Source organism: Myotis yumanensis, unplaced genomic scaffold (genome assembly GCF_028538775.1).
Source record: "Myotis yumanensis isolate MYYU_CA2020_CCGP unplaced genomic scaffold, mMyoYum1.0.hap1 SCAF_5, whole genome shotgun sequence".
Classification (NCBI taxonomy): domain Eukaryota; kingdom Metazoa; phylum Chordata; class Mammalia; order Chiroptera; family Vespertilionidae; genus Myotis; species Myotis yumanensis.
In genome coordinates this window covers 74693372-74705518 of record NW_027223756.1, presented here as the reverse complement: position 1 = coordinate 74705518, position 12147 = coordinate 74693372, and the positions used below count along the sequence as shown (strand labels likewise).

Sequence of the window (12147 nt, the reverse complement as noted above, 5' to 3'; positions counted from 1 at the left end):
ACTTAACATATCTAAAATAGAACTTCATTTTTCTTAAACCTTCTTCCTACATCCTGGCTCCAGTTCTTCCCCGTTCTGTAAACACTGTCATTCACAAGTTGGCTCAGATTCAAATTTGGAGCCATCTCTGAGTCTTCTTACTCACATATCTCATCACACATAATTCATTAACTTCTCACCATATCTATTTCTACCTTAGTCCAAGCCGATATTTTCACTGTGGCCTTCTAGTTCATCTGCTTGCTTTTCTATTTGTGTTCCTTTACAATTTATTTTTAACATAGTAGCCAGGGTGATCTTTAAAAAAAAGAGAGAGATTATGTTGCTTCTTCAAACAAAACCCTCTAACGGCTCCCTACTACCTTTAGAATAAAAAACATAATTTTTACTATTGCCTGCAGGGTCATATATAGGGATGAGCAAAAGTAGGTTTACAGTTGCATTATGACATTCCTTTGAGTAAATAAAGCTGTAATAATCATAACTGCATGTCTTTTTCCATATGAATAACTATAAACCTACTTTTGTCCACCCCTGTAAAATTTGGCGCCTGTCTACTTCTTTGACTTATTTTCTACAATTCTCCTCCTTTTATGCTCAGCTCTAGCCATCCTTGTCTCCTTGTTGTTATTCTTCAGAGATAACAATGGTTGTTGCTGCTCCTTCCATTTGAAGTACTCTTACTACAGAATATACTCCAGATTTCTGCTTAAATGTCACATCTTTGGAGAGGCCTTTTCTGACCACTTTGACTTGAAATACCTGCCCCATACACAATACCACATACCAAACGCTATGCCCTAGCCTGCTTTAGTTCTGAGTTTATTACTATCTGAAATTACTAGATTTCTTTATTTCTTTGTTTATTGACAGCATTCCATACTAATTCCTTTCCCTACCCCTCCCTAGAATGTAAGCACAAAAGAGCAGGGAATTTTTTAACTTATTTACTGGTATAACTCTTGTACCAGGACATATAGGCACTATTTAAGTGACTGAATTAATTAGCTATGTGACCTTGAGCAAACTGATTTGTTTTCTGCAGACTGATTCCACATATGTAAATAAGGGGGTTAGATTGTGTAATATCTCTGAAGAAGAGTATTTTAGACTGTAGATGGTTAGTCAGTTGACCACCCCCTGTTTTATATGAAATTTGACTAAGGTTACATTGTTTATTTTTAGGCCAATGCTCTTTTCACATCACACAATTCCTCTAATCCTTTGCTCAACTCTAATTAAATCACCCACTATACTTCTTTGATTACAGTTTTACTAGTTTTAATTTTTAGGTTCTTGGCCTCTTCATCTTCATTAAGCTACATTATCTAAGTTTATGTAAGCTATGTCTTTACATTTACAAATAAGTTTCTTCAATCAGTCATTGTGTTAACACTATTTATTGAGTATAAGCAGACATGATTTGAAGCATGCTTCTCAATGATCAGATTCTTCCCCTTATCTCCATCCACTTTTATAGGAACTTACTGTGTTTTGTTTTGTTTTTGTGTGTTGTTGTTTTTTGTGTGTGTGAGCCAAAAATAACGTGTACAATCATGGTTAACATGTGTACTTTAACTGGGAAGATAGATTTTTAAAATCATGGAAAAGAAAAGAACTTTTAGAACACAATTTGATATAATAAAAACTCATCTCTAATTCCCCTAGAAAATGTTTCAAGATTATTAGATCATAGGCTATTAGGATATACCTTGGAATTTAAATATTCTAACCCAGTGGTTCACAACCTTTTTTTGGCCATGTCCCACCTAAGCATCTCTAAAATCCTGATGCCCCCCCCATGACATATAATTCTTATTATTCAAAAAGTGAACTCCTATTCACATGGAGGAAGTGTAGAAGGCCATTAACTTGGTCTAAACAAGCTTCCAAAGAACATGGTATCCATGAAAGAGAAATATAAACGAAAAGGACAGTTGAAGTACTGAGGAAGAAATCACTAAGAAATTATAAAGTTTAAAAACATACAATAGAGAACTGAAATGCATAAATATGTCACAATATGTATTTATATACTGTATATGAAGCCCCTAGAACCTTAAGAAATGCAAAAAATTCACTGTGTTAATAACTCATTCTTGAATCGCCCCCCTTAAAAATCAAATTGCCTCCCTATGGGGCGTGTGCCCCACCTTTGGAACCACTGTTCTAACCCCTTAATTTTCAGATGGGGAAATTTAAGTATATAGCAGCATAGGAAACAGTGGAATAAACAAAGATAAACAGTTCCTTATTTCAGGACTTCTCAGAGCCTTTCATTTATGAATGTGCATGTGAATCTCCAAGGAAGGATTATATTAAAATTTTATTTTACCACAATATCTTATTATGGATTATCTTTTAATAGTATCTTTTGGGACAGTAGCTCCATGTACCACATGTTTGAGTATTTGTTAGGTGTCAGGCACAGTTCTAAGTACCTTATATGTTTCAACCCATTAGATATGCTGCATATATTTTTTTGTATTTTTAGTTTTTATGTTTTTTATTGACTTTAGAGCAGTGGTTCTCAACCCTCCTAATGCCGTGACTCTTTAATACAGTTCCTCATGTGGTGACCCCCAATTTCATTGTTACAAATTGAACATAATTAAAGCATAGTGATTAATCACAAAAACAGTATGTAATTATATGTGTGTTTTCCGATGGTCTTAGGCGACCCTGTGAAAGGGTCATTCGACCCCCAAAGGGGTCGCGACCCACAGGTTGAGAACCGCTGCTTTAGAGAGAGGGAGAGGGAAAGAAACATCCGTTTCTGTCTGCTAGAGGCAGGAGGATACACATGGAGGGGGAGAGAGAAACATCTATCGGTTGCCTCCACCCTTTCCCCCTACCCCCCAGTTGGAATCGAACCCATGATCTTTTGGCTTACAGGATGACGTGCTAACCAACTGAGCCACACTGGCCAGGGCTATTTGTTCTTTCTTAACTTTATGTGAAAATCTGCCTTAAGAACTAATGTGCCATAACAGAGAATGTAAGGTAGTCACAAGATGGTGTGTGTGTGTGTGTAAATGCAGAATATAAGTCCTGGGCATTGATTCATTTATAATTTATCATAATGTTCTTTTATCTAGTTGATCATTAATTTATTTATTTAGCTTGCTTTAGATACTTAAAATATTCACTGTACACTATATATTAAATAGCAATATAATTGTTTTAGTTTTTAAAAAATATCTTTGTGCCCTGACTGGTTTTTGCTCAGTGGATGGAGCGTCGGCCTGCGGACTCAAGGGTCCAAGGTTTGATTCCGGCCAAGGGCATGTACCTTGGTTTCAGGCATATACCCAGTGGGGAGTGTGCAGGAGGCAGCTGATCGATGTTTCTAACTCTCTGTCCCTCTCCCTTCCTCTCTGTAAAAAAATCAATAAAATATATTTAAAAAAATATATCTTTGTATTGATTTCAGAGAGGAAGGGAGAGGGTGAGGCAGAAACATCAATGATGTGAATCATTGATCAACTGCCTCCTGCATGCCCCCTGCTGGAGATCAAGCTGGCAACCCGGGCATGTGCCCTGACCTGTAATTGAACCGTGACCTCTTGGTTCCTGGGTCCACACTCAATCATTGAGCCACACACCCACTCAGTATAATTTTTGATAACTTATTGGAGTAATTTATTTGTAGAACATTTATTGGTACCAACTATAATCCATTTACATTGTATCACATTGTATCACACAAACTGTTGTCATTCCATTAATACAGTAAAAGTTTTCCTGGTTAAATATGTTTTGTAAATGTTGATTGTCCTATATAAGGAAAGGGTAATATGCAAATCAACCGAAAGGCAGCACAACCCCAGGAAGAGCACTGCTCAGCCAGAAGCCGGCTTACGGCTGGCGAGTGCAGCGTTGGTGGCGGGAGCCTCTCTCGCCTCCGCAGGAGCACTGAGATTGTCCAACTGACGGCTTAGGCCCGCTCCCCCTAAGCCATTGATGGCGAACCTATGACATGCATGTCAGAGGTGACACTCGAACTCATTTTTTTGGTTGATTTTTCTTTGTTAAATGGCATTTAAATATATAAAATAAATATCAAAAATATAAATCTTTGTTTTACTATGGTTGCAGATATCAAAAAATTTCTATATGTGACACGGCACCAGAATTAAGTTAGGGTTTTTCAAAATGCTGACATGCTGAGCTCAAAAGGTTCGCCATCACTGCCCTAAGCCATCAGTCGGACATCCCCTGAGGGCTCGCGGACTGTGAGGGGGCACAGGCTGGGCTGAGGGACCCCCCCCCACCCCCCCGTACATGAGGCGTCTAGTATACATATAATTTTCTCCACTTTAAAATATTCCTAAATGGCCGAAACCGGTTTGGCTCAGTGGATAGAGCGTCGGCCTGCGGACTGAGGGGTCCCAGGTTCGATTCCGGTCAAGGGCATGTGCCTGGGTTGCGGGCACATCCCCAGTGGGAGATGTGCAGGAGGCAGCTGGTCGATGTTTCTCTCTCATCGATGTTTCTAACTCTCTATCTCTCTCCCTTCCTCTCTGTAAAAAATCAATAAAAAAATATATATATTAAAAAAATAAATAAATAAAATATTCCTAAATGTCAGAAAAAAGTTACTGTAAAGCATGCTCAGAAGAAAAACATACCTCCCCATCAATATAACCAACATTTACATATTTCTGTATATTTTTGTAACATTTTGGTAGCTACTCTTTGGAAACATACACCCTCCTGCCTCTAGCCAATGAATCACATTTCTTGGCCTTATGTAGTCCCTTTCCTTGAATTGGTCTGGCTCAATGACTTTTTAAAAATATATATATTTTTATTCATTTCAGAGAGGAAGGGAGAGGGGAGAGAGGGATAGAAACATCAATGATGAGAGAGCATCACTAATTGGCTGCCTTCTGCACACCCCCTACTGGGGATAGAGCCCACAACCCAGGCATGTGCCCCTGACTGGAATCTAAACCAGGACCCTTCAGTCCGCAGGCGGATGCTCTATCCACTGAGCCAAACCAGCTAGGGATGATTCAATGACTTTTGATTAGTACAATGAGCAGAAGTGGTTCTTCTAAGGCTAAGTCTTAAGAAGTTTTGCAGCTTTTGCCAAATTTTCTTAGAATGCTTGCTCTGGGAGAAGCCAGCTTCTAGTAAGAATTCAGACTGCTCTGAAACCACAAGATATGTGCAATCCCAAGCTATATGGACAGGCTGCATGAAAGAAGGGTGGGAAGGAGAGAGAAATTCCCAGCCAGCTCCTACCTTTTCCAGCAATCCTAGCTGAGATGTCAGACATTTGAGTGATATAGCCATCTTATATGTCTGTCCAGCTCAGTGTTACTTTCAGATGATTCTAGGCCCAGCTGTCTTCTGACTGAAGCTACACTGAGAACACAAGTGAGTGTAATGCAGCTGAGTCCAGTCAATACACAGAACTATCAGAGGTAAAAATAAATTCTTGTTTTAAGCCATTAAGTTTTGGTGTGGTTTCTTACAGAGCAGTAGATAACCAGAACAATGTTTATGCATATACAAGCAAGTATATTCCTTTTCCCCCTCTTTTTTACTCAAATGGTAGTTACTATACACACTTCTCCCCCTTTTTTGTCATTTAATAATGTATCTTGAAAATCAGTATCTAAAGAGAAAAGGCTTCCTCATTTTTTATGACACTGGTTAGATAAACCACATTGTTTCTGATATTTTACTGTTATTACAATCTGTGTACATACATCATTTCACCTATATAAATATATATATATATATATGAATATATATCTATAGCATAAATCCTTAAAATAATTGCTTGATCAAAGGGTATGACTTTTATTAAGATATAATTGACATGCCAGGACCGGTTTGGCTCAGTGGATAGAGTGCCAGCCTGAAGATTGAAAGGTCCCAGGTTCGATTCCGGTCAGGGGCATGTACCTGGGGTTGCGGGCACATCCCCAGTGGGAGATGTGCAGGAGGCAGCTGATCGATGTTTCTCTCTCATCAATGTTTCTAACTCTCTATCTCTCTCCCTTCCTCTCTGTAAAAAATCAATAAAATATATTTAAAAAAAAAAAAAGATATAATTGACATAAAATAATTTCACAAATGGCAAACTTTTGATAAATATTGCCAAATTGTCTTTTATAGAGGTTGCATGAACTTGTATTTTCATCTGCAATATGCAAGAGTGTATTTCTCCACACATTTGCTAATACAGTGTGCTATCAGACTTTTGGATCTTACCTATCTGATAGGCTAAAAAATAAAATTATTATGTAATTATAATTTTTAAAAAACTGAGTGAAGTTGAGCTCATGTTTGTATTTAAATTTTTATAAACTATCCATATATTTTACCTATTTTTCTTTAGGTGGTGGATTTTTTCTTATTTGTATTTCTTTATTAAAATTAGCCCTTTATCTCTCATAATGTTTGCAACAACTTTATCTGCTTTTTTATTGTCTTTTGGTTGTTATATTATGGAAATTATGGCCATATAAAATGTTGGTATTTTATTTTTGTGTCTTCACTTTTATGATAGGTTTATTTATCTCTACTTTTATGGCTTTTAGATTTTGTGTCATAGCTAGACAATTATTCTCTACCCTGAGAGTAAAGCTTTCATCTTGAACTTCATGGTTTCTTTTTGTTTATTTTTTTTTTTACATTTGAATTTTTTATCTGATAGGAATTCATCTTAGTATGAAATATGGTATGTGATCAGTAGATTTATATTTTTTCCCAGGTTTTTACTGTTTTGGTAATATGAATTGGAAGAAGAAATATTAATGCCACCGGGGAGAAACCTGACCAAAGAAGTCTGAAATATATAGTAAATGCACCCCCCCCATTTTTGTTAATTTTAGATGCTAAACTTCTAAGTATCATGATTTAAAAAGAAATTTTATGCACTTATTTCTAGAACTAGAGGCCCGGTGCATGAAATTCATGCATGGGGGTGGGGAGGGTGTCCCTCAGCCCGACCTGCACCCTCTCGCAATCCAGGACCCCTGTGGGATCAGGCCTAAACTGGCAGTCGGACATTCCTCTCGCAATCCAGGACCGCTGGCTCCTAACCGCTCACTTGTCTGCCTGCCTGATCGCCCCTAACTGCCTCTGCCTGCCTGCCTGATCACCCCTAACCACTCTGTCTGCCTACCTAATGCCCCTAACTGCTCGCCTGCCTGCCTGATCACCCCTAACTGGTTGCCTGATCGCCCCTAACCACTTGCCTGCATGCCTGATTGCCCCTAACCGCTTGCCTGCTCGCCTGATGGCCCCTAACTGCCTCTGCCTTGGCCCCCGCATCCGGGACCCAGGCTTCCCTACCTCTGGCCAGCCGCAGGCACCCGGGACCCGAGCGGCTTCACCTGGGCCCAGCTTTGTCAGGAAGGACGTCCTGAAGATGTCTGGTCTGTCTGGTCTAATTAGCATATTACCCTTTTATTAGTATAGATGAGGGGAGGATAACATTTTTGCTTTCTTATGTGACTCTGAAAATGTGCAGTATGAAGTGCCTCAAAAAATTTTTTTTACCTTGGAAAGGGGAAAATTTTTTTTTCTAGATGCCTATCTAGAATTTATTTATTGAATAATTAATTCACCTTTTTTTAATAGTTTGAAATGTCACATAAAATACTAAAACTTCTATGGCCCAGAACTACACAGTTTTATTATAGCTTATTGATATATTTCTCTCCTCTTTCAGCATTTTTCTGTAGAAATGTTTGTTTTTCTATATGAATTTTAGAATCATCTTGTTTAATTCCCAGTTGACTCTGTTGGCATTTTTATTGGAATTGTATTAAATTTAACGACTAAATCAAGGAGAATTTGCATTTTTTAATGTTGATTCTAGTTATCCACAAACATGTTTTATAAGCATTTTAAAGCTTCTTCTAATACATCATTCATTATTCTTATTAAATTTATTCCTTGGTGTTTTGTCCCTTTTGTTGTTAACATGGAAGTATTAGTTTGCTAGGGCTGCCAAAACAAGATACACAGACTGGGTTGCTTAAACCCGGTTATGGAGGTTGGAACTCCAAGATCAAAATGCCAGCATAAGATCAAGGTGCCAGCACAGTTGATTTCTCTGAGGCCTCTCTTCTTGGCTTGTGTATGGCTGCTGACCCTTTTACGCTTTCTTCACATGTTTTTTTTTCTGTGTGCATTCATCCCTCTGTCTATGTGTCCAAATTTCCCCTTCTTGTAAGGACATCAGTCCGATTGGTTTAAGGCCCACCTATAAAATTTCATTTAATCCTAATTACCTTTTAATTTATTTTTTATTGATTTCAGAGAAGAAAGGAGGGGGGAGAGAGAGATAGAAACATCAATGATGAGAGAGAATCATTGATCGGCTGCTTCCTGCACACCCCTCACTGGAGATTGAGCCTGCAACCTGGGCATGGGCCCTGCCAGGAATCAAATCATGACCTCTTGGTTTCATAGGTCGATGCTCAACCACTGAGCAACACCAGCTGGGCCTAATTACCACTTTAAAGACTCTAACTCCAAACAAATCACATTCTGAGGTACTGGGAGTTATGAATTTTAGGGGGACACAGTTCATTCCATAACAATGGCAAATAAAGAATTTTCTTTCTTTTACCTAGTAACTGTTAATTTGTATATCTGAAAGTGATTTCAATATTTTATTTTGCACCTAGTCATATTGCTTCTGATTTATAATAGTTTTTACTTTATTCACTTAAAATTAGGTTATCTGTGCCCAGCCGACGTGGCTCAGTGGTTGAGCGTCGACCTCGACCTATGAACCAGGAGGTCACAGTTTGATTCCCAGTGAGGGCACATGCCAAGGTTGTGGACTTGACCCCCAGTGTGAGGCATGCAGGAGGCAGCCAATCAATGATTCTCTTGCATCATTTATGTTTCTATCGCTCCCTCCCTCTCCTTTCCTCTCTGAAATTAACAAAAATACATTTTTAAAAATTACATTATTTGTAAATAATCATTTTCTCATCCTTTATAGTTTTTATACCTTTTTTGTCTAATTGCAGTCAGAACTATTGATACAAGGTTAATTAAGAGTAGTAAGGGTAGATCCTCTTGTATTCCTGACTTTAATGAGACTAGTAACTTCTGGTGTTCCCATTAAACATGGTACTGGCTTTTGGAATAACATAGATTTATTTTGTCACTGTAAGGGCATATCTTTTATTTCATTACAATGTTTAATAAATGGATATTTATTATAATTTAAAAAACAATTATGGATAATTTTATCAAATTCCTTTTTGGCATACATAGAAATGATTGTATATGTGTTCTCTTTGATCCAATAATGTATCGAATGTATAAATCAGTTTCCTAATATTGAACCATTCTTGCTTTTCTATATTTGGTTATGACATATTCTTTTTAAATTTATTTATTGATTTGAGAGAGAAGAAGGGGGAGAGAGAGAAAGAAAGAGAAACACTGATTCATTTTACACTTATTTATGCATTCATTGCTTGATGCCTTGACTCCTGAATTGAACCCGCAACCCTGGTGTATTGGGGCAACACTATAACCAACTGAGCTACCTGGCCAAGGCTATGACATTTTCTTTGAATTTTCTGTTTGCATAAAAATTCATAAATGGGACATCTATAGATTTATTGTTTTATCAAATCTATTGAGTTAGGCACAATTTTATTCTTGCTTCAGGGGTCAGTATTTTGTTTTTGTTTTTTACTCTCACCTCAGGATATATTTTCTATTGATTTTTTTTAGAGAGAGTGGAGGGAAGGAAGGAGGGAGAGAGAGAGAGAGAGAGAGAGAGAGAGAGAGAGAGAGAGGAGAGAGAGAAACAATGTGACAGACATCAATTGGTTGCCTCCTATCTGCACCCCAACTGGGGCTGGAGATCGAGCCTGCAACTGAGGTATGTGCACTTGACCAGGAATCGAACCCCAAACCCTTCATTACATGGGCTAGCGCTCTAACCCTGAGCCAAATTGGCCAGGGCTATGGTTAGTTTTGTTTATATTATCTTATTATTTGTTTTCATTCATTTCTAAGTTTATTTGCATGCAATTGAGCAAAGTAATCTCTTAATATTATTTTAGTTTTGTCTTTTGTAGCTGTTTACTTACCATTTCTGCGTGTGTATATGCACATGAATTCTTTTCTTTCCTTTGTTGTTGTTTTTTAAATATATTTTTATTGATTTTAGAGAGAAAAGGAGAGATAGAAATATCAATGACGAGAGAGAGAATCATTGATGGGCTGCCTCTTGGATGCCCCCTGCTGGGGATTGAGCCCACAACCCGTGCATGTGCCCTGACCTCCTGGATCATAGGTTGACACGCAACCACTGAGCTTCCCTATGTTGTTTTGATTGGGCTGCAGTGGTTTTCAACCTTCCTAATGCCCTAACCCTTTAATATAGTTCCTCATGTTGGGGTGACCCCCAATTTCATTGTTATAAATTGAACATAATTAAAGCATAGTGATTAATCACAAAAACAATATGTAATTCTGTGTGTGTTTTCTGATGGTCTTAGGCGACCCCTGTGAAAGGGTCGTTTGACCCCCAAAGGGGTCGCGACCCACAGGTTGAGAACTGCTGGGCTAGAGGATGGTTATTTATTATGTTTTTCAAATAACCAGCTTTGGGGTTTATTAATTGATTTTGTCTTCTCATTTATTTATGTTATCTTTATTAATTCATTTGATTTCTTTTTAGGTTTACTTTATTGATAGATAATACAATTAATATTCCTAGTTAGGCATTAGTCTATTAATTTGATTTATAGTTTCTTGTTCTACAGAAGTTTTAAGTTTTTAGTAATCAAAACTATCTGCCTTTTTCTTTTATAACTTCTTTGTTTCATATTATTCTTCTAAAAAGGCTTCACACCCTCCATTATAAAAATGCTTTACGATTTTTATAGATTTATGATTTTTTTTAACTTTCTAGAATTTATTTTTCCTTACTATTTGGGGTGGTGTTTAAATTGTTTTGTTTCCAGGTAGATTGCCAATCATTCCTACATCACTTATTAAACAATCTATCTTTTCCTCATTTATTTGAAATACTTATATACCTAACTTTTTATATCTTGTGAAAAATCCTATTGATCTTTTCAGATTATAGGATTATTTTGGGGAATAATTAAATTGACATCTTTAAAACATTGAGTCTTTACATGTAGAAATATGGAATATTTCTCTGTTTACTTCAGTTTTTCTGTGTCCTTCAGTGTTTTATCATTTTCTTATTAGGTTTATTCCTAGGTGTCTTATAGTTTTTGTTAAGATTATAAATTAAATGGTTTTCATTATTTTTCTTATCTGGTTATTGATATATTTTTATTTTTCTATATTAATCTTGTCCGACTTAAGTTACTGAACCCTTTGACTGTTTCTATTTGTTTTTTTAGTTGATTCTCTTGGATAGTCTTGTTGTCTCTTTGTTCCCAGTACTTACACTGTGTTTTTAAGTTTTGCTTCTGGCAGGGTATCTCATTGACTCGACTTGGTCTTCCGGAGTGGTTGCTCTATTCTTCTTAGCTCCAGAGGACAGAACTAGAACAGATAGGCAGAAAGCTAGAGCTATTTGAACATGGAAGAAAAGCTGATGTGACAGTAGTAATGTCAGATAAAATACAATGTAAAGTGAAGACTACTCATAAACCAACATAAGCAGCTAGAGCATTATTGAATTTAGTTAACACCTCACATAGGCTTGAAAATAAAAACTGACAAGATTAGAAAGAAAACTGATGAGTTCACAGTTATGTGAGGGATTTTAGCATACCTGTATTAAAATGGGTAGGTAAACAGAAAATTAGTCAAGAATATAGGGAAAATTTGAACAGCACAACTGATGAAGTTGATCTAATACATTTAGAAAATTTTGTACCCAGCAAATAGAGAATATGTGTTATTTTTTACCACACAAGGAATACTTAGAAAACTGTATGCTAAATCATAAAAGAAGTCTCCAAAAATTAAGGTAACCAGAATCTATAGACCAGATTCTCTTACCACAGTAATTAAACTTGAAACCAGCAATAAAAATAAATTTTTGAAAATCTAATCTGATTAGAAACTAGAAAATACACTTACAAGTAACTCATAGTTTAAAGAGGAAGCTTGAAAAGAGCCAGCAGAGTAAAGAATGAAGTAGGTAGATGGAAGACCATATTA

At 36.8% G+C, this 12147-nt stretch overlaps 1 protein-coding gene across 4 annotated transcripts in view; it reads left to right on the top strand.

The window, feature by feature from the left end:
- Positions 1-12147, top strand: part of FZD3 (frizzled class receptor 3) — a 102092-nt gene that overhangs the window by 62192 nt on the left and 27753 nt on the right. The window lies entirely within an intron of this gene.